The following is a 24258-nucleotide window of genomic DNA, read 5'->3' as shown; positions in this document are numbered from 1 at the left end:
TTTTTCTGTTTGCGTTTGTTACATACTCAAAAAGCTGCATCACTTCGGTGATCCCTCGCATTTATCCCCAAGTTGAATTATCCTTCGGGTTTACGCCACGTTCAAGTGTGTACGTGTGTGTCACACACAAACACACTGCTATAGCTTCTGACCATTCGAGCATTGAGAATTTGGGGTTTCTGATGGGACAAACACTGAACCGGGGCTTTCTATAGCTCAGTCGGTAGAGCACCGGGCTGGCAATCCGGAGGTCTCGGGTTCGAATCCCGATGGAATCCCATTTTCTTTGCTCAATTTTCCACAAAAAGAAAGACGAAAGAATTTGTAGGAGGATAATGGAGGAGCATGCGAATTTAAGCAATGAGCCAACCTATAGTACATGTATACTTTGAAGAATCACTGGGGTTATATCCAGTCATTATACCCACTCAATAGTGTGTGGGAGAGTGTGTGTGTGTGTGTGTGTGTGTGTGTGTGTGTGTGTGTTTCATTCACATTGAATGAAACTCAAATAAAGAATATTATAAAACAAAAATAAGTGTGTGTGTGTGTGTGTGCGTGATTGCATGTATGTGAGAGAGAATGTGTGTGGGTGTAGGTGGTTTTGTTTATAAAATCACGTATTAACTACATCACACCCAACTATCCATTCCAGCCGTGGCCTATATATATTGTATATTGCCCTCTGGTGATCCATTTTGTAGGAGAAAGTATCCGTAAATCATACACTCTCCCTTCAAACTGGATGAGTGTCGGGGATTATGCTACAAATAAGTGAATTAGTGTAACCATAGCAACCTCTGCATCAGTTTATCATCTGAGCCTTATATGTGAAGGGCACTTCAGCGTGCCAAGATACAGTTACATGGATGCTTTCTATCGTGATACTAATTTGTACCCATTCAGGAAAACTTGTTGCTCCTTTTTTTGTGTGAAAGGGGGCGACACATTAGCGGCTTTACACTGACGACATGGAAAAGGCAGGCTGCAACAGTTATGAGGGTTGTAACGAACTCCTGTAAGAAATCAGGCAAACCAAGTTTCTGAGATTGATAAGAAAACCAATTATAGTACATGGAGTTTGGAAAGTATGTCTTAGGTGTAATTTCCGGGGGGGGGGGGGGTTCTAACAAATCATGTCAGCATATGACTTTTTTTTTCGTATAGATTGCTGACGAAAATGCGTATGACTTTTCGCGCCCCTGCAGCTATTTTTATAGATAGAATTGCTCGTCTATTTCTACGAGCATCCCTGGACACTGTCATTAACTCTCTGCTTACCGTGGCGAGCCGTTTGTGTTCAACGTCAGTGGCATTTCTGAGGTAGTGGTCTTAAAGGGGTAAGTCCGATATATAAACCAAACTCATGCAGTCAGTCACCCTCCAGCCCACACGTGATTGCTACCTTTAAACATCCGGGAATTTTTGGCGGAGCATCGTCAAAACAACGGCGCGATTTGCTAATCCCCGCGGGTTGCCCCATTTTATAGGACACAAAATATAGGTTACGCACTTGGACTCTCGAAACCTTAGCCCCCTCGGCGCACACTCGTGTAGTAAGACAACATATCATAGACATGGACTTACTTTCCTTCTCCCTCTCCCCCTCTCTCTTTCTCTCTCTCTCTCTCTCTCTCTCTCTGAGAACTTTCATGGCCAGATCCGCGACACTTGTCCCGAAAATCTGAGACATGGTCCCATATTCCCCGTCCCGCAGGTTTTTGACTCAGCCTACCGCCTGTACTAGGTAGATTTCTTCATGGCGCCGCGCTGCGCCATTTCCCCCAGTAATTATCGATCGGTCATGAGACCCGATCGGTATTCATGTTTGCTTAATGACAATGCCACCCGTGTAATCATACCGTCTGGAAAAAAAAGGGCATGATAAGTGAATATATATGCTGATATCCGTGCCCCTTCTATATACACACGTCGTGATTGTGTGTTCAACGTTATATACACCACAACACGGGTATCTTGTACAAGTAATATATCAAGTACAGGGGAATCGCTTTCGCGCTTACCCTATTTCCATTCGCTGCCACGTGTCAGCTAAAATCTTTGATTGAATACGTGCACTAAATTATAGCATATTGCAAGAAACCTCTCCGATTCTATCACTCTTGGGTGCATCGTTGTAAGCTTCAAGGAACTATTGAGCAAACAAAAATTAATTGGAGAGGGAAGACCACAAAGATTTAATGGTAATAGTTTTTGTGAACATGACAGGTGAAATAGAAATATAATATATGTATGATATATAAATATAGATATAAAAATGGATATAGATATACTATACAGATGTAGGTAAAGACATTATTATAGATGTACATTTAGATATAGATATAGATATAGATATAGATATAGATATAGATATAGATATAGATATAGATATAGATATAGATATAGATATAGATATAGATATAGATGTAGATATATATAGATAATAGATATAGATATAGATACATAAATAAATACATATCACAGACGTAAGAGAGAGAAATAGATACGGTTATCACAAAATGCATGAAACATTCATGCAACAGGTGGGGTAATACGCAAGGGCTGATAACATTGTTCTCCAAAAAATATTTTAGAACATGAAATATATATATATGATAAAATATCTAACAAAATATCAAATAGAATATCAGGTTAAAAATTATGTACATAGAGAGAAAGGCATGCAGAAATGGATTCGGTCATCACGAATTAAATCAAGCGTTCATGCAACAAGTGGGGTAATTGCACAAGCGATGATAACATCATTCTTACTTAAATATTTTAGAATATAATCATGAAAAAAATTAAACAAAAGGAAGCCCTGGTTAATGGGAAAGCAATCTTTAAAGTGCACTCATAAGCATTCTGCTCCATTTTTTTCAAAATCCCCAGGTAAACAAAATCCCTTTTCTGCCATTAGTCGCACGAGCTATTACTCAGGGAGGGGCGCGTCGCCCGGATAACATGATCTATCATTCCCGAAACCCACGACTTATTTAATTACCCCACCTATATTCCCTAGTACCTTTGCGGATGAAGAATAAACCCATAGACATATATCAACTTCCTGCCCATGATCGAATGCTTAGATCGGCAGGGATCGGCTTGTTGCTGTTGTTGTTGTTTTTTTTTTCGTTATTGAATAATCTTCATCCCTGTTCAGTCAGCTCATGGATGGAATATCACACTTATCATATTCGTGTGTGTGTGTGTGTGTGTGTGTGTGTGTGTGTGTGTGTGTCTGTCTGTCTGTCTGTCTGTCTGTGTGTATGTATGTGTGTATAAATTTCTGTTACATAATTCCATGGAAATGAATGGTAGTGACGTATGAAGTTGCTTCTAGCTCCTCATATTTTAAAGTGAAGCATATTTTTATTGTAAGATATAAAACTGCGGATATCTGTAGAACGATACTGTGATAATTCTTAATCGAGCTCCTGATAGCACAACACACAGTGTTGACATACCAGACGGTTTGCGTGATAGAAATGTACAAAATAGCAAATACCTAACAACGCGAATGATAACTAATGTCTTTAAAAAATCAACTACTATTGTGATTTCATTTTGCTGGCATTTTAAAGTGTAGAAAGTTTTTTAGGAAAGAGCCACTAACGAGAAAGACCGTAACTCCATTTTACTTTGTACAGCCTGCGCCCCTGCGCTTCTCAGGTTCATCCAATGTGAACGTCTTCAGAATCAACTAATATGAGTTTATCACAAATGTTATTTGGGACCTTTTGGCAGAGTAAATCCAAAAAGGAGAAATCACGTCTGTGCTACCAACCGTTTCTAATTTCACGCGCGTGTTAGTCGAAAAGGCTGTAAATGCCGCTAAAGATTACTTTCCGCCAAACACTTCGGATTTGATACCGAATCTCAGTCAATAAAACTCGGTCTACGAAGCACGTTATCGAGACATATCTATCATAGCGTTTGTTCTTTTTTTTCGTTTTCCTTCTTTACTTTCTTTTTTCCAATGTGCAGTTTTATTACGACTGAGGCAAAAACCGAGAGTTGTGACTGACGACCAAAGTGGATATTTGCTGTCGGAACACACAGAGGCCGATCGGGAGATTGGGACGGATTTGATGAAATGTTGACACACATCTAAGCCGGGTGGTGGTGGGGGCCATTGGAGTGGGGAATGGTGTGTAGAGGACAAGAATGGGATAGGAGGAGTAGGGGGGGGGGGGGGGAACAGCTTAGAATTCTCATCATGATCGACAAAAACCTGCTGATATACACACTCACATACACACACACACACACACAAACTCACAACATGCATATTACATAGAACAATATATACGTGTACATCTTAATTAATTTAGACTTGAAACATAACATTATATCTTATATACTTTATAATAATGTATGAATTATCAATGTAATTTTGAGAAAGTGCAGCTGCAGTTGGGTTTCCAGAAACAAAATGCCTTCACGACACGCGATTAAGTAGATATATTTGCGGGCTGGTTGTGCAAAGGGAATACATGTATTGATAATCATTCGGGACCAAATACAAATAGACGTCATTAATATATTGTATACGAACAGGTGGTATTTCCAAAGCGTCCTGTAACACGCGGCGTCATGATTCTCCTTCGTCGCAGCAGCGAACACTAATTGACCTGTCCATTTCTAGTTAAAAGTTTCTATAGAGTTTACACAGCATCGCGTTTCATCACTTTTTCTTCCCTGTAGACCGATGGTCACGTTTAATCCCATCAACGCGGCTACGTCTGCCGGAAGTGGCAGCGTGGTTGTAATACGACGCGCATGCTGTTTTTTTTTTCCTATCTCTTTATATCCCCTTCGCTCTCCTTCCCTTCTCTCCCCCCCCCCCCCCCCCCCCCCACTCTTTCTCTCTCTAGAGAGAGAGGGGGAGAAACGGATCTGGAAATTGTAATCCGATAAAGATCTTAGGTAGTAACCGAGTGTCAAGGGCTACGTGATCGTAACAAGAGAACCTTGGCAAAGATTGTGTCTTTCGTGATCAAAACGCCTCTCCTGCCCAGGTTTATTGCAGCGGGCTAAAATAACATGCCGTGAATTTTTTAGTACGATGAACTCTCTGATCATATAGACCCAGTCGCGGGATTGCGGATTGGTGAAGCAGTATAATATACGGCGGAGAATGTATTTATTTCGAGCTGCATCACACTACGATTTCACAGCTTTCGATGGCTCTGTTCCTTCTCCTAAGAAACAAAAGAAGGCTCACAGAGGAATTGGTCACTATTAAGTGCCAAGTATTGATTAAGGCACGACGGCCTCTAGGTCACGTGACCAGACCTAAGAATTTACGTTTTCTGCAGAAGACAGTGAAAAAGTGAACTAGTACCAGCCTTTCACTATACGCAATCTATTTTTCAGACACCTTTTGAGTTTGTCTTCTAGTCTTGCATATCATTACAAGCATATATATATACATATATATATATATATATATATATATATATATATATATATATATATATATATAATTATGAACATCTGCAAAGACAATTACAGTTTGGCTTCCTGACAATAAAAAAACAAACATTGAATTTTAAATTGATCGAACTAATGTAACACGATCTAACACTAATATTATAGATCAATCGTTTCCATAACACCTGTAATCCATGTCTTTTATTTACTATTGGGTTGGACATGGGTATCAATCTGATTCTCTTGGTGGGGGAGAGAGAGAAAAAAAAGAAGAAAACTTCTCCTTGGGTGCAACAGCACTACTGGTAAATATACTCTTCAGCAAATTGATCTCGTTCACCACATTCCTGCTCCCGCCTTAATATATTTTAGTACTGCACTTCAGAAATTGTTTTTCCTCCGAGGAAAAGGACAAAAGGTGGTAGGAGGCTCCTACCACCTTTGTCATTCTCCTTTCTATTATCTCTACTTCAACAAAATGGATGTACTACTTGATTTATTTGTTATGCTCCATGTAATTCTGGTGTTAACTTCTTCCGCAGCCACTGAGAAAGAAACAGTGGTAATATCAGGACTACTTCATAATAAAGGCGTTCGAAGCAGCTGGAGTACTATCAAAGTTGTGTTAAAGAGAAAAAAAAATCTTTCGTCGATGGCGGCGGCCATGAAACTCTTTGTTTTCCATCGCATGCACCGACTTGAGTTTGATATTAGACGATGATTCTATAAACGAGTTGCAGAAATGAAACAAACCGACATTCCTGGTGGATGGCGTTTAGAGATTTCTGGGAAGAATTCTGTTACGGCCAGATAAAGGCTTTGCACTTCTTCCGTAGATATGAAAATGTCAAATAGACGGGAACGACCTAGGAGGGAGGGGTACGGTGTGGAAATGGTGTTACCATGATAAATGGAAGTGTATCACCGTAATATTTCCGCTGAGTGGTCATATGTCATAATTACGTGACTGCAATAATAATATTAATAATAATAATGATAATGATGATGATAATAATAATAATAATAATAATAATGATAATAATAATAATAATAATAATAATAATAATAATAATAATAATGATAATAAGACGATCCTAAAAATGGATTGCTACGGTGGTCAGGCAGTGCTACGAAATTCATCATGATACTCTTGTCGATATGTGGACGTAATTGTCCATGTCAATAACCTTATCAACAACGATTTATCCGTTGAGAGAGGACCTTTAAAGCAGAGATTCTAGACTATGTGATAGGTCTACGTCTCTTCTTTCTTTATTCTTCTTTTGCTTAGAATTCTTTTGGCTTGACTGTCTGGTATATGGTAGTTAGACATATTTACGGGCTTCGGTAAAAGAGTGATTTATTATCTCCTGCGGATTCTGACCTATGCCTCGAGAATACGGAATGATCTCATGCCCCATGTGAACCGCATTTAATGTAGAACACGCTGATGCCCACTTAACAGATTGCAGTGACATGAACCCCCCCCCCCCACCATCACCACCACCACCCCCCAAAAAAATGATAAAAACAAAAATAGAAAATAAGATTTAAAAAATCTTTCCGAGAGGTGGGCGCTTGTCCACACACAACCTGTCTTGACGCAGGGCCCACGTACTTTCGCCAAAGGGACACTTTAGGCCAGAGTAGATTATATTTCATCAGATATGTATATATATATACATATATATATACATATATATATATATATATATATATATATATATATATATATGTATATATATATATATGTATACATGTCAGAGAAGTTGCACGGGTTTTAGTATTTTGGAGTGCTGGTTGATACAGCAAAGGCAGAATTACCGTGCACAACATGTATATACAACGAATACTTATTTGATTGAAAGTCTTTTTCCAGTTGTTGTTATCTAGTATACTGAATGATTAGTGCGGTTTGTTCGGTTGTTTGTTCGGGGTTTTTTTTATTTTTGTGGGAACGACTTATTTATTATCTTATCATCATCAGGGATTAATATGCATGTCTGTGATAACTTACAGTTTCCAAGACCGGCAAATCAAAAATTTCACCCCTTTTTGGGGGGGATGATGTTCCCAACGAAGGACAGAGACGTCCTACCAGTAGGGTCACCTGTCCCGCAAAAGGATCCCGCAGTGCCATCCGGGGGATCGCATTACGACTGGAATACCAAAGTGGCGCAGCCGTGGCTCTCCAATGTAGGCGGGCTGTATATGAAATCGATATTGATATACTGGCCTCCCGCGGCCAATTACCGTTCACATATTATATACGTGTAGATGCTTGTCATGTGTGACTTTCTCAAGGAATACGAACTATTTGGTCGTTGTTTTTTTTTTCTACTTTGTTTTCCAGTCCATGTTAATTTAGACCATTAACGTCCTCATCTTTCAGACGATCCAACAACTCACCAAGGATCAGTTTTGTATGTAGTCGTATTTTTTTGTTTCCTATTTTAGTCCTATGCTTTTAAATGGCGCCATGCGAGTTCTAAGGCAGTGGTGCGGATTAGGCTATCAGTTTTACAGCGAAAATGGTCCAAGAAAGTTTTCATGATCATGATCAATAGTGAATTTTGGGGTATGATTCTTGATGCTAACATGACTATGTCAGCACACATTTATCACATTAATTTTTTGCCGTTAGGTAATTTTTTCATTTGAGGAATATGCAATATCAAGGATCCATAGGACTCATTAATCAAACCGCTTGTCATCATGCTCTAAAGACACTCATTTTCCCCAGACTGGATTATTGTAATGGACTTCCTTCCTTTATTTCGAAGTCTTAAGTGAATAGTCTGCAACGCCTGCAGAATTGGGCAGCGCGTCTAGGGTGTTTTAGTCTGGGAAAAGTCTTTCTAATCAGCCTTACATCAGCCTCTGCATCATTCCGTTCGCTTGGTACCTTTTCAACATCGTATTATTTTTAAGCTGCTTTTATATGTTACGTACCTTGGGCTTATTAACAAGGCCCCAGGGTACATAACTGAACGTTTACCTATCATTATTATTATATAAGCACCCCTGGCGGAAATATATAATCCTTAAATGATAACCTTCAACTAAGCTACCCTATAACTCGAAATCTTGCTGGTGACAGGATTTTCACTGTTACTGCGGAATAATCTCCCAGAATCAATATTAGGCAGTCAGTATCCATAATCTCCTATAGAAAAGCTCTGAACATGTATCTATATACGTGCGTGCATACATGTGCATGTGTATGCATGTATGTATATAAATGAATTATATATGTAATTACATGCATTTCCTGTTACCACCTAATATGGCGTCAAAATAATGGATCGAAGATTGGTTTAACATGTGTTTTTCTCATGATTCTGAACTCTGAATTCTGTTTATAAATATTCCATATCTGACATTTTGTAAGCGCTCTAAGCATCATGGAAAGGGCGCATTAGTCATTAATTGTTTTGTATTATAATGTATTGTAGTCTATTTCCAGACATTTGTAATGACATTCGCTTAACAGATGACTTACACGGTTCATCCACTGTACCGAAGCACATGGGACATCCGCACATACACACATATGTAGTATTAAGTGCAATTGTATAACTCTTGACAGTTCTACAGAAGCAAGGCATTTAAATCTGGTTGTTCTCCGCTCCTCTCCATTCAAATTTGCAAAATCTATTAAGAAAGCAAAGGAAACGACATTCCCCATCTAATTATTTCCGTTCTCTTTACCATATCTGAACCGTCAATCGAAGATATCTTTTATGTACGGCCGTGTATTCTATTTTCCTCAATTTCCATCCCATTCACGACTGTACAACGACATTGGCATCGGACTGAAAAAATGAGAGAGAGAAAGATTTTCATCCCAGATACCTCACCATCCTCCTCCCCCACTTGTTGACACGATGATCTCCGTGTCTCAACGGACAGCGCGCCTCATTGTGCGAGAGGACAAGCAAATGAATTTATGTGGAGTCTTTCCCGAAAAGATGTCGTAGGAGGCGACAAGAGTTTGTTATCTCCCGCGATTTATCTCATTATATCTCTAATGTGGTTAATGGGGAACGACGCCCATCAAATTTAGTCCCCCCCCCCCCTTTTTTTTTTTCTTTTTCTTTTGAAGGTCACATCAGTGTTGACTTCGGTGTAGGGGTACTCACACTGGGGCGATTGATTGAATATGCCGCGTTCAATTAATGCGGCGTTCCATACAGTTCTAGAAGACGTGTCGTTTGGTCGAAAATGCCACTTGCTATCATCTTCGAGAAGCCTGTATAATGCTGGCTAGGGAGTCTTTACTCTTACATCGAAGTTTATAGCATGAGTTTCCACGATCCACCTCCTTTCTACCTCGTTCCTGCTCAGAGCTAGCTGCATAAAAGTGGCTTCAGCAAAAATTCAGTATCATTATCGGAGAATTTGATTGTCAATCTTAGCTACATGGCGATTCGGACGGTAGATCATTTTTAACAAGACTATTGATGCATTCTCGCTGTAAAAAGATCGAAATTTGTTTCGCGATCAGGGTCGTGTCTTTCTAATTTTAAAAAAAAAAGCAAAATCAAAACTTGGGTCGCGATTTTGCGAAGAGCTGACCTGAGCATGTATACGTGAATAAGGGTATCCTTACTACGCCACAATGTCAATTTATTATGCTGCGATGTACCACAGCTGGTAAATTGCAAAGGGCGACACGCGCGATGCATTGTGGGATATAACATTTCGACAATTTTGCAGTCATCGTTTAGTGACTGTCAATCTTCGCGTCTTTTTGCAAAAAAAAAAAAACAAAACAAAACAAAACAAAAACCGCGCAAATTCGTGCGATTTTGATTCCGACTGAAATCTTGCGAAATAAAGCGTTATTATCAGATCTGTTCACACCGTTAACAATTTCAAAATTGCGATCCAGATCGCGGCGACCCAGATGAACGCGATTTATTATTTGGAACGCAGTGAGAACGCTATTTATGTCATGATGAGCTGTCGTTGATCCTTCTACTTAATGAAGAATACTTGGACAGTTCTCTTTCTCTCTCTCTCTCTCTCTCTCTCTCTCTCTCTCTCTCTCTCATTTCCCTTTTTTACTATAAATTTCATTTTACCTCTTTCTTCTTTACCAGTCTCTTTTCTCCTACTTTGCCCCCCCCCCCTTTCTTTCTTTTTTTTTGGGGGGGGGGGGGAGGGGGGGGGGGGGGGGGTCCAGTCTTGGTAGCACCTCTTTTCGTTACTCAAATCTGATTTTGCCACACGATCGCCGTCCTCGTGGCCTTCGCTCACCCCACACTGGGCCACTTATTGCACTTTCCCACTCTTTAATCGTGTTTCTATCAGACTCCGCTTTATATAATGTATCTCGCCCTCCCTCCTTTTTGTTTTCTTTCTTTCTATCTTTGCTCTCTCCGCATTGACCAGATATCGGCAATGATCGGCAGAATTGCGGCTGGACTGATGCGATCGAGTATAGCGGGGGAACCCGGCCTGCCCCAGCTGAAGATGATAATGTGCTTGAAGGGAAGGTAGATAGATAAAGATTCCCCAATCGCCTCAGAGATTACAGATGCGTATTCAGACTGCTATTGGCTGACGTTTACGATAATGGGCTCTGTGCGTGATACCCTTGTGAGCCGTTAAAGCAACGAAAAGGGGCTTTTTGTGAAATAGAAAATAAAAAGAACTAGAAATGAAGAAAGGGAGGGGATGGGGTAACATCACCCAAAATTCTCGTTTAGTGGTAAACGCGTGTTTTCAGGCATATGGACCCGAGTGTCTAAGTAAGAGTTGTAGTTTTTCTTCATCCCTTTCCATAAGATCCCGGCCTGTGCTTTTAAATCTACTCGTTTCGTTGTTGTTTCTATTTCCCCTTTATTTCTTCCCCTTTCTCTCCCATTAACTGAGTAAGATGCAAAGAACCATTTTTTTTTTTTTACCGTGGTGATTTGGAAATAATGACCCATTGGCAAACAAAGGCATATCTGGCAGGAGGGAAATAATGGCAGCAATCAATCACCGAACACACTGGTGTGCGACAGACGACCTGTTCAAGCGCGATTCAGCAGAATTTGAACAGATTATAGGCAGACGTGATGACTTTTGGCGCGTTTCAGCGCGCGCATGAGTGCAGTAAAACTCCAGGGCCCCATTTCATAAAAAGTTGATAATATGATAGCAACTCTTGCTGGAATAGCAATTGTCATAGTAACGACAAGAATCCAGCTTTCTGATTGGCTGTTGCTATCTTTCATGAAATGGGGCCCAGGTTTAAAAAGACGATCAGCTGCGACTCCACTCCTTCGTTCAGATGTAATTCAAAAAAACAACAACAACACTACTTCAATCTCCAGGGCCCCATTTCGCAAAAGATATTAGAATAGCAACTCTTGCTGGAATGGCAACTTCCCATAGCAACAGCCAATCAGGAAGCTGGATTCCTGTCATTACCATGACAATTGCCATTTCAGCAAGAGTTGCTATCATATCAACTTTTTTATGAAATAGAACCCAGAAGACTATACTTCAATGTTCTTGTTACAGAGGGAGGGGTTCATCTCAACCCTTTGTCTGCTTTGAGTGACAAGTGGCACAGAAAACCCCATATTATGCCCACTGTCCAAAGTCCCTGGCACGAAAAGGGTTAAGATATTGGTCGCTGCAATAATATCGCCATTTAGCTACTTCGTAAACCCGTATGTTATTTGTCTGAGCTTTCTCACACCATCCTGCACCCCTGCTAAAATATATTGTATGGTCGCAGTAACATTGAGCAATCAAAATTCGTCATGCAGTTCTTACAGGAGCTCCGTGAAGACCAGGCGTCCAATATATTTCTGAGCTCACTAGATGCTTCTGTTATATTCGAATACATTGGAAAGGTCTGGTACTCTCACCTCCGCCCCCACCCCCAGCCAGCCTGCTCGTCACCCTAGACAACTTGAACGAAGGCACAGGCACTGTTCCCTTACTATTTCTGTCGTCATCAACTCACCCGCGCTGTCTACGACGCGCTCGACTTCCGCATACATGCCGCGCTTACTTCCCGTGAACGCACGTACAAGTGTCCCCTGGTGCGACATGGACGCCACAGGGACCCTCCAGTGCAGCGACATGCATGATTGGTGGCGTGCAAAAAATGCGATTCGTTAACAAGGTCTGTGTATAAACTGCTGGTTAACTATCGTAAAACTAAGTTGTGAATATAAACTGGGTATCTCAACCTTCTGTCACGGTCACCTATATATTCGATGGAGGCCGTTGACTGAATAGCAACTCTTATACATAAGCATATATAAACAGAGGGGTAAAGACATATATATACATATATATATATATATATATATATATATATATATATATATATATATATAGCGAAAACTTTGAGCAAAGAAAATGGGTTTTCATCGGGATATATACATATATATATATATATATATATATATATGTATATATATACATATATATATATATCATTTAGATGCATTCACACTCACAAAAAGTCGCCTGACCTGACTCAAAACAGATGAAAGGGAAACCCTTGTCAATTTTTGTTTGGGGGGGGGGGGTACATTTTTGTGTGTAAGAGCAACTTTCCTTCAATATATTTCTGAAGCTTGGGATCATGACACGAATGGGAATTGCCTTTTTACATGTTTTTTTTTTCTAGAACACTTTGTCTCGGTTTGTCGTTGGTTTTCTCAGATTTACGAATTAGGAACACTATAGAAAGCCATCAAACACTTTTCACTTTCAACTTTAATAACTTATGTAAGAATGATGTTAATGCGTTGGAAGTTAGTACAGGTCATGAATAGATTGTACTTATAATGATGTGCAAAGTTTAAGTATAATTTGACAATCCATTCAAAGATGCCATGGAGTTTTATAAACCATTCTTTGATCCATTCATTGCGGAGAGCACAGCTTGGTGAAATTATATGCGCACTTGACTAGTCACTAAACTTCAATGCCCCTTTTTTCAGTAAACTCTTTTCCAGAGTAGTTGTATACTTACTTTCCCTTATTTAGGAGTTGGAGTCCATTTGTAATGAATTACATACAATGTCATTTTAAAGCTTAGGGCCTGCTCTTTCAGAATCCACCCTTAAACAACAATCCATGTCTGACAACTTTTTGGTGGTTTTGTGATGCAGGGTCAGATGCATAATTATATATATATATATATATATATATATATATATATATATATATATATATATACAGGGTGGCCCAAAAAGAACGGAAATATATATACAGGTATATATATATATATATATATATATATATATATATATGATTGATAGATAGACAGAGAGACAGATAGATAGATAGATAGATAGATGGATGGACAGAAAGATAGATAGATAGATCAATAGATAGATCGGAGAAGAGAATAGGCCTTCGTGCTTGGAATTCATATGCAAGTTTGTCTCACCTCGTGTGGTGAGAGGAACGGGCCTAGCGTGACACGTTTCAGGTTTCGTGGGGATTTTCACCGCACGTCATTATTATGCAGGTGCCGTGACATTTCATCATCATCACCATCCCAAATGCCAGTATCATTGTCACATACTCGAATGCGCACAGACCGTTCCCGGAATGAAGCTGTCAGAAATCAACACATCATATAACAGATCCGCTCAACCAAGCTATTCTTGTGCACATCACTTGGGAAGTGGGGGGGGGGGGGGGTGCATCATCGTAAAAGGTGTCATCTGTTTTGTGTTTTTTCCCCGTCGAAAATAGCAGCCTCTAAATAGAAGGAGTGGCATGGATCTCATCACTTTGCCATTTGAATGCACTGTCATTGTGTCGTCATTTGTTTTTAAATGTAAAATTATTTTTCTGTACGTTTGTCTGAAGTGCCATCTGTTGTATAAATGGTAGGGTGTCCATTGGTTTTCGTCTTCCTATTCGCCGCTCGTTCTTCCATCATTCAAGAAAGAAAGACGTAGTGAGAAAAGTGAAACGCTTTCTGAAATCGGTCAGTCATGTTACTGGTTGTCTCAAATATTACGTCAGACAAAGAGCACCCCCCCCCCCCCCCATGCGCGGGTTTTTTCCGCAGACTAAGAACTGAGGAAATGTAACATTTTTCATTGACATTTCACAGTCTCCATTTGGTATACAATCCGGCTCCATTCCAGAGGATCGCTTGAACACAATTCTAATTGCGATGCATGGGAGATCTCTTTCCAGCTGTCACAACGCACATCCAACCCAGACACTTTATCTATAGAATGTCATCACTTATACAACAGAGACGTTTGATGTTCCCTGTGTGGGATCGAAGGAGGAAAAAAAGTGAGACATTGGCAAATGATTACGTTGGGACAAAATGCACATCAGGAGGTTTCAAACTTTCAAGAGAGCGCGCTAATATTGTGTTCTCGGGTTTGTGACTTTTTGAACCTGTTTCCGTATGTATTCCGTAAGTATTTGAGAGACACGAGTGCTCAGATGGTAAAAGAGATTCCTCGCTGATCAGTATTAAGCTTACGACATTCCATATCAGAGCTGTGTCAAAAGATCCGTGATCAGTCAATCAAGTGTATTTTTTGTATAACATACTTTATTTCCATTAAATTAAAGCATGTGATAAATAATCCTAGGATACTACATGCCCACAGGCAGGTACGTACAAGGAAAAAAAATACAGTGGACCCAGTCCATCACACCGCAGTAATGGTTATTGACAGTTACACAAATATATACATATATATATACAAGTACATTTACACACAAACATGATACATGAACAGCTGTTTCAAGTAAAAAAAAAATCACAAAAATGAACTTATATCAGCATATATTTAACCTAAGAAACACACAAAAATAACTCATTCGCGAAATTCATTACCAATGAATTACATTAAATCACCCAATAAAATGAAATAATTATTTCACATCCATTATCATAGAAAAAACGAGAAAATATACATAATGATAAATACATATGCAAAGATAAAAAGTTTGATAGCCTATAAGTGCAAAACTACGTATGGGAGAAAAACACCATGTATTCCAACCTCCAGAGAATCCAATTTTCGAATTACAAGCGAATAGGCCTACCCGCTGTCACGAAAAGTTTATTGATAATCAGGATGTTCTGTGCCTGTGTTTGTTCGAACGTGACCTTATGGCGTGTTTCGGGGAAAGTAACATATTATGCATTCAGACTTACTAAATTAGCTGGTTTAGCACGAAACGTAGAGTTAAACAAGGTTAACAAACAAGTGTCTTGGTCATTGTGAAAGGGCTCATGGAATATTAATAGGTGTGCTCCCAGTGGTATCACGGTACATAACCTGACAAAACACACACAACGGCGCTCGCTCCAAAGCACGTAATCATTTTAAACAGCATGATAATTCATCTCTACTCGATCGCAAGAATATGATAGATGTTGAACTATCTACGCGACAGGTGTACATTATGTTTGCAACCTGTAACAGCTTCAAATAAAATTGCTATCGTACATCGACAACTGATTAATTCCACGTGCATTAAGGGTAATAGAAGATGGATCATCATCTAATGCCTTTTCAGTGGAAGTTGGAACGACGCAACATCCAGCGGGGGAGTCGTCTACAAGCCTCACTGTCATTAAAACCGCATGCTTGCATCCATGAAAAATTATTGTAAATCTTCGATAGCAAACACGGTGCTGATGAAGAGATCCAGCCCGGTGAATTTAATATTTCCCCTGAGATGTGATCTTTCACTGTACAGCTGTGTTAAAACGATTCATTTGGGGGTATATACCAGAGATGCCTATATGCAGCAAGCCGTGCGTTCCCTTGAGGTTCCCACTGTGTCAAAAGCGTATCTCATCCCGTTGTAAATTTACAAGGTTAATAAGTGCTGAGACCTCAAACAATATTTGCCTGACCTCGTTCAGAACCAACCATCCGTATCATCGCGCGGGCGTCCTTAGTCAACGTGCTCCGACTATATTAGTAAGAGCGCAGTAATATTGCAAACATACGCATTAGTGCTTGGAATAGTTCTCTTGGGGAAAACACGATACAACCCACCTCAAATAAGAAATTAGTGGAGCATCCCCTTAATTGCTAGAAAGGTGTCAATTTCTTATTTCAAGGCAGTCGCTCTCTATAAAGACATTATGCATATGTAATTATATATACTTACTAATCTATGTTTGTTGAGGGTTTTTTACTCCTTTTTGAACTGTATGCTTTGAAAATATAACAAAACGTGTATATTATGTTTGTGTAATACGCGAGCGTGGAAGTCTGTTTGTTTTAATGTTACAACTCTAAGTCTTGAGAAGTGTCGTGGTTTGCCTGTTTGCCAGAAATGGGTAAGAACGTAAAACATCTGCCGTTCAGAATAGATGATAAACTTTTCTCTGGTCATGTCGGTTCATGTTTCATACTATTGAGAGGTGCTAACTCTAGTTTAGGTCACGTGACAACTCATTACAAGACTGCTGACCACTGGGTCTTCCCTGCATGCAAAACTTCCTGACTTATTGACAAAGGGCCTTGCGATATTCGGATACCATTTCGTCCATATATTCTAACACTTGACATTAAAAAAAAGAAGATATTTGGCACGTTGACGAAGTTGTTGTTATCACTTGCGTACACACACACATGCATGACGAATAACAATAACAATTCTATTTGCATTTTCTCATGGCTTTGTCATGAAGTATACAATTTGACTTCAACTCCAAATAATCATAACCGACAACTGCAACAGAACTTTCAAACAACATCTTTAAAAGAACATTTCAACATTCATGTATCTCTCGCGATTTATTCCACTAGAATTCATGACAATCGTACACCAACTTCGCCAGGTGCCCATTGGTTAGATTCCTGGGTCTGGAGGAATATTGTTTGTAAAACGTATTGTCCACGCGAGAACGCACCGGACACGATTCGAACCCCAGGACCAAGACTTTGCAAAGCCAGGACAGTATCCATTATACATGTACAGAGAGTTAAGGCGCGGGGACTATATAAAGTGGGCCAGGGGGTGTTTCATAAAGCTGTTCGTAAAGTTACGAACAACTTACGAGCGACTGGTGATCAGTTCTTGTGCTGAATTATGGAAATTCTGATAAGTACATGTATAGCACATCAGAACTGATCACCAGTCACTCGTAAGTTGTTCGTAACTTTACGAACAGCTTTATGAAACAGGGCCCAGGACAGTATCCACTATACTGAGAGTACAGGCGCGGGAACTACTAGTATATAAAGCGGGCCAGGACAGTATCCACTATACTGAGAGTTAAGGCGCGGGAACAAAGTGGGATTGATATTCCTGCCCTACGCAAGGCAGTCATTAAGCCACATATCAGAGGAAAGGAAGTGCAGCGTGTAAATTTCAGTTTCTCCGAACATAGGAAGCCTAAAATGACGAGAAGTCGGTAGTAAAATCTTTATAACAGCTTATGAATAACTCAGAGCGGTCACCCCTCGCCGGGTATAAACCGCCCTCAATCATTCGTGAATTATTCATGGCGGCGAGCGGCGAGTAAATTTGAACGAAGGACCTCACTCGCCTTACGATGTTTGTTGAGGTACGTTGATACGTTTCCACGTCGTTTTGCTCTCCAAGATTTTCTGCGGAACATTATAATATGATAGGAGAAGGATCCCGGAGTCAGGGCGAGGCTAGATTGAGTCACTGTTCGAAGAAGGTCAAAGGAGGATCGGCTGGGAAAGAACATCAAAGTCCCCGAAGCATCTTCGAGATAATCTAATACATTTCTGCGCATTAACTTACCTGGTGTAACGTTTGGACTAACCTGTTTCTGTAATCGAGCCGTGATTGGAACTACAGACATGAAGTTGCCAAAAACAAAACTATTTTGACTTCGAGGCGCTTTTTATCTTCTCTTGAGGAAGACTTTTGATTTGATGGCGCTCCTTGATTAGTTTGTTCTTTCTGTAAAAAGCCGATCAAGTCTACCCTTTCTATGTGCCTGAAACTTTAAAATGCCCTCTGAATTTCTGATGCTGCTTAATACTAGAGGAGTGCTTTATCTGCCGGTCGATAAAAATCTAATTCGAAATGTAGGGGTCATGTGTGCACTCTCAAGCCGATTTTCTTGTAAAGTCAAAGCTGTACCTCTCCATCCTCCGTCTTTGTTAAGTCACCAGCGGTCATCAGCTGATTAGAGGGGCAGGAATAACACAGATCCCGCGGTTCTTCGTCTTACTCATGTTCTTTGATCTTCCATATGTTTTGTTGTTGTTTATGATGATGATTGTAGAGTCCGGAGAGAAAACGAATGTGAAAATGTATTTTGTTGTTGTTGTTGATAGTAATATCTAATCATCTTATACATGGCAGTCTCGTCTTCAGACGATTTTTTTTTCTGCATCATGTTACAACGACGATAGGTGCTTGAGATTTTTTTTTCTCCAAGTTGATGCATGTTTAGGCTATTATAGAGAAAAAAAGAGTGAGCGAGAGAAAAAAACAAACAACTCGGTGGTATGGCAATGATGATACATCGAATGAAATTATGCAAATTAAAAGATTGGTGACATTTACGTGGAAGGAGGGGAACATCACTGCGCATTCTCCCACGCGGAAATCACTTACTATTATCGTGTAGGGTGTACCAGGCTCCCTGGGCAGGATGTTGTGAAAGAATTTGTGTTGTTGGTGTTTTTTGTTTGATCCTCTCATCACGTATTGCTCTCTGTAGCACACGATGCTTTGAGTTCCGTTGTCATAATAATATGCTCGTCGTCATACAGCTCTCACATAGCATTCTTTAGTGTCAAGCTACTTTGCAATCATGAAATGAGAATTTCATCGTCAAGTATCTTTAGTGTTATCCTTACTCTGTACTTCCACGCATCAACACTAACATCATCATCATCTCATCCAAGCACCGTCATCACCTCATCTCATCACAACTTCCATCATTCATTTTGTTTTATCAAATCAACCTTAATTCAATTCAGTTTAGTTCAATGAATTCAATTCAATTCAATTCAATTCAAGTCAAGTCAATTCAATTCAACGCAATTCGATTCAGTTCTAATTTATTTCCATCCAACAAGCAGCTATACTCACATAATACAAAGTATATATGTGACAAATTATGTTTTAACAATTTGTAAGCAGTACAAGTCATAAAGTTTGATATAGAATGAATCATGCAGGAATACATTTATAATGAGAGAAACAATGCGTACTTTGCAAGATTGACCCCCCCCCACACACACACACACACAAAGGTAAAGTTAGCAATGAAAAAGAATGATCTATTGAAAAGCGAAGCTTGTAAGACGTGGATTACTCGTTAAACAGTATATGCAAATAATGTATTCATGATATTTACCCAAATTGTATGTAAGTACAGCTCAGAGCTGATTATGATGCAGGTAGTAAACAGTAAAAACAGGTTATGTGCATTCTTTTCCCGATATATAATTATTAGTATAGTCGTATATATTTTATTCAATATTTCACGATTTGTTTTTTTTTAATAGTTCAATAAGTTATATTGACAAATGCATGCTTTGCATTATGTATTATTTTTTTTTTGTATATGGAAATAAATTAATTTAAATGAATTCAATTGTAGACAGTACTCTCGTCATCACCATCATGCTTTTTGTCAGGTTTATCGGAAAATATTAATGTTTGTGGGTCTGTCCTCTACTGCGCTCCTAAATTCACAAAAAAAAAACACAGATCAACGTGTGAACAAATACGTCAGGACAATTTGCAAATTTGTAAGATTTTACAGTCACTCATAGGAGTATCTCCTTCGTTTTTCACTTTAATAAAGTCATTATTGTAATCGTTGTAATTACGTTTTCATAATAGTTTTTATTATTATTATTGTTATTATCATTATTATTATTATTTTTTTTTTAATTATTATTATTATTATCGTTATTATTATTACCACTACTACTGTTGCTTTTATGATTACTGTTTTGATTGCTATTATCATTGTTATTCTTATTATCATTTTTATCATTATTATCATTATTATCATCATTATTAGTACTGCTATTATTATCATTATTATTATTGTTATTATTATCATCATTTGTATCGTTATTATCATTATTACCATTGTTATCATCATCTTTGCTATTATTGATTTGTTTTTATTACTATTAGAAGCGGCAATTAGGTATTATTCTTTACCATCAGCTTGGTCTCTTTCTCCTTCTTTTCTTTATTTCTTTCTTGTCTTCTGTTTTCTGTAAGCAGAGATGATTACAAAGCGTTTTGAGTGTTTATGTTAAGACAGAGGCTTACGATTCACTGAATAACTCGCACCGTGTTTCGATATCATTCGTGTCCGATTTCTTCATCGTTCCTCTATTTTTTTTTTCCTCTCTTCTTTTTCCGATTGAGTCTGTCGCGGGAGCAGGCAGATTTACATGGGGCTGTCATAGTAAACATTACTAAATCATTCGCCTTGCTCGTTTGGATTATGATAGCTGAGGAGCCGACGATCGAGGAATCAAAATCCGGATGAAATCCGTCTCAGACGTCGCTTCGATAGCTCCATTGCCAAGGGAAATAAACGAGCGAACAAGAGTAATCTCCCTCAATTTCCTACTCCCTCCCCCCCTCTCTCTCTATATATATATATAATAATAGTTCTGCCTCTCTCTTTCTTTCTCTCTTACATAGGGGAAGGGGGCATAGTTGGGATAACATGAGCGTTATTGCAAGCATATCATTATGCCAAGTCTAGTATCACAGCATACACAAACCTTGCAGCATAGACGAGTGGCACGATGTATCATGAATTTATCATAATTACCGCGAATATCACTGATCGCTTACATTCATCTGAGTGAATTATTTCTAAGGTCAACATGAAGGGAAAAAAATATATGAAGGACATCCAGCAAAACTGCAATGATTATACAGTTGTCTAAAGCATCATATCACATATATTCAGTCTCCATTATTTTACATAAGGTCATTTCAACCACACATGTACAATTTGAAGCCAGCTGGTTGATCACGAACACAGGGTTTATATAGTTCAGTTCAGTTCAGTTATTCTATTTTTCTCCGTCGCAACAACCAATAATAGTTATATATGCACAGTGTATGTGAAAGTAAAGAATTTCAACATAAGTAATCAATAAAAAGGGAGGTACATTATACTTTATAAGGGGATCATACAAGCATGCATCATACTTAGTTTAATCAGAGGATGGAGATCGTACATCCACTGAAAAGCGAAGCTTGTAGATTGTGGGCCCCCAGTTGCAATATACAATGTACTTACGAGAAAAAAAAGGAAGATATCCGTGGTCACCACCTAACCCGAGTCATATTTCCTGAATAATATAACTCGTGTAAAAGGATATAATCGTTGGGACATCAATTCTAGATAGATGCAGAGAGAGATAGATGGTTGAGGGGCTGGGGGGGGGGGGGGGGGCAGCAAAAAATAAAAAAAAAATCAAACATATTCCAACATTCAAAAGTGTCCCTCCCCTCCCCTCCCCCATCCCATGTAAAAATGTTTCGCAACAATAACCTGTGTGATTTGCGCGTTCATAATGTGTATTATTTATATGAAAGAAAAAAATCAAAAGAAGAGGCAAAGGGACGTGAGCATCCCTTCTGCAGTGGTAGTACATTTCTAGAGAGTATAACACCAGTCAACTATACCAGACGTGAATGTATTGCCAATTTATAATACCTTTTAAGAAGTCGCATGAAATGAACAAATGCGTGAAGTGCGGTAATATAAACCGGTGCGATAGAACTCTTGCTTATCCAATTACCAGGCAAGTGAACATGCAGAAGTAAGATGTGCAGTGAACGAAAAGAATGTAGGCTGAATATAAAGATGAAGTTGGGGGAAGGAGAAAAGAACTTTTGACAAGGGGCCGACTTTCGGTGTTTGTTAACCGAGGCGCATGATACGCGTGTGGAAAATAAACGGACGGAGCAGGAGCCCACTGACCTTTTGTAGAGTTTAATGAAATCGAGCTGTTCCACCGACTGCCCGCCTCCTCGCCGATATTGGAAGTGTCTGGAAGATTCGGCCTGCTTGCGATGCGGATCAACCGTGCCAGATTCGATCTTATTTTGCTCTTTCTTCCCCCTCTATTTGCTCCTCTCAAAATCTTTCTGAGATTGGCTTTGGTCAGACAATCTTCCGGGGACAATTTCAAGATACCCTCCGTCTGTCACATTGTGTGTATTTCAGCTTCCATTTCCCCCTTCACGTGTTTCCTTTTGGTCCTCGCTTTCTTTAGTTTCTTTAAGTCCAGCATACACACCGGTTCCGTAATCTCCGTGAATATATCACTGTGGAATGGTTCATTTTGTGACGTCGCGCAATTTTAGTTTTTCTTTTCTAACGCCGCATCTAATGTAACATAGTGTACATCGTGGCGTTAGTCTTGTTTTATATATATATATATATATATATATATATATATATATATATATATATATATATATATATATATATATATGATTTGAGGTTGCTTTGCGGAATTTTTGTTTTTCTTGAATTTATTGAGTAGACACCAAAGCTCAAAAATACTTGAAAACTCGAAATGTAGAAATTGAAGTTAACATCTAAGTGTTTTATCGCAGGTAGAAATACAGGATTTCTAAAGAAACTACATTTGAAAGATTCAAATGAAATTTCCCGCTCTTCTCAGCTGCGTAGCAAAACGAGACAAGTTTGTCCAAAAAAAAAAAAGACGTTTCACATACTGTGTCCATATGTGCACTGCCTTGGAAATATCATACTTCGAATTTGTAGCTTTGTAACTCGAGATCCATGCAATGTTCAAGTTGGTTTTATCCAACACAGTAAAATGAAATGAGCTGAATGATTTAAAGGCCCCAACAGTCGGATGTGAACTATTAATATGAAGTATAGTTATGGAGCAGTAGTTTCAGGCACACGATGACGATATCACCTCACTTTTTAAAACGGAAATATCAACTAATTCCCCCTTTTGTGACATGAAGTCCATCAGAGTAATTTTAATTATTTGCAGCTGATTATTGTAGCTTTGTAGTGACCTATACAGCAAACTGTACCAAATTGTTGCAATTTATCGACCACATCCCTATCATTGTACTAGTAGGCCTATTGTGCAAACCGATGGGGGAAATGTGATCTAACGTCATCTTTGCCTCTGCCAGGTTGCATATGGATATCACGTGGTTGTGGTTAATGTTACTATTGAAAACCTTAGAAATCTAACTTGTCTAAAATCATACATTTTATAACTTTTTAATTTCTCCGATTCAAAAGAAATTTCAATATACGGTGCCGCTCATCTGAGCGTACTTTATTCACCACAGTCACCGTGATTATGGTGTTGAATGGAACTTTAATTATGTTAATGATTAATCCAACGTCGAAAATAGCAAGGCGGACTAATCGGTAAGGATTTGATTTTTTTTTTCTTTCCTATAATCATAGTCGTGATGATATCATCCCGCATCTCATGCGATGTAAATCAAGACGCCCATTTATCATTATTAAGGATACACAGGATAGCCGTCTCAAGCTGAAGTAGCGTCGTGGGATGAAGCGTAAACATTTCCTCAAATCCGGGAGGTCACCAGATCGTTACCAAGGCAACGGAGATGTTCACGGCGTTCAAGTTTTCCTCTTAAAATCCCCTATTTCTTTTGGATTCATTTTATTCCTTGTCTTCTGGCTTTACAAAAAAAAAAAGTTTTGTTTATTCTCCCAATCGCTTATTTTTTCTCATTTTAGAATGGCAGTAGCGAGTTTCATTGGTTTCACAGTAAAATGGCATATAAAGCAGCACGAATTTATTGCCGCCAACTATTTTAAGGTTCTGGAACGTATCTGCAAACGCGACT

General features: G+C 39.0%; 1 non-coding gene across 1 annotated transcript; it reads left to right on the top strand.

Annotated features, from left to right (window-relative positions):
• The first annotated feature begins 203 nt into the window (after positions 1-203).
• Positions 204-278, top strand: Trnaa-ggc (transfer RNA alanine (anticodon GGC)). Its single transcript has one exon. It is a non-coding gene; the product is annotated as a tRNA-Ala (tRNA).
• The last annotated feature ends 23980 nt before the right edge of the window (positions 279-24258 follow it).

Source organism: Diadema antillarum, unplaced genomic scaffold (genome assembly GCF_040938485.1).
Source record: "Diadema antillarum isolate AM-2024a unplaced genomic scaffold, OU_Dant_1.0 scf00000123, whole genome shotgun sequence".
Lineage (NCBI taxonomy): Eukaryota > Metazoa > Echinodermata > Echinoidea > Diadematoida > Diadematidae > Diadema > Diadema antillarum.
The sequence above is the reverse complement of the archived record's forward strand: the minus strand, read 5'-3'. Positions and strand labels throughout refer to the sequence as shown.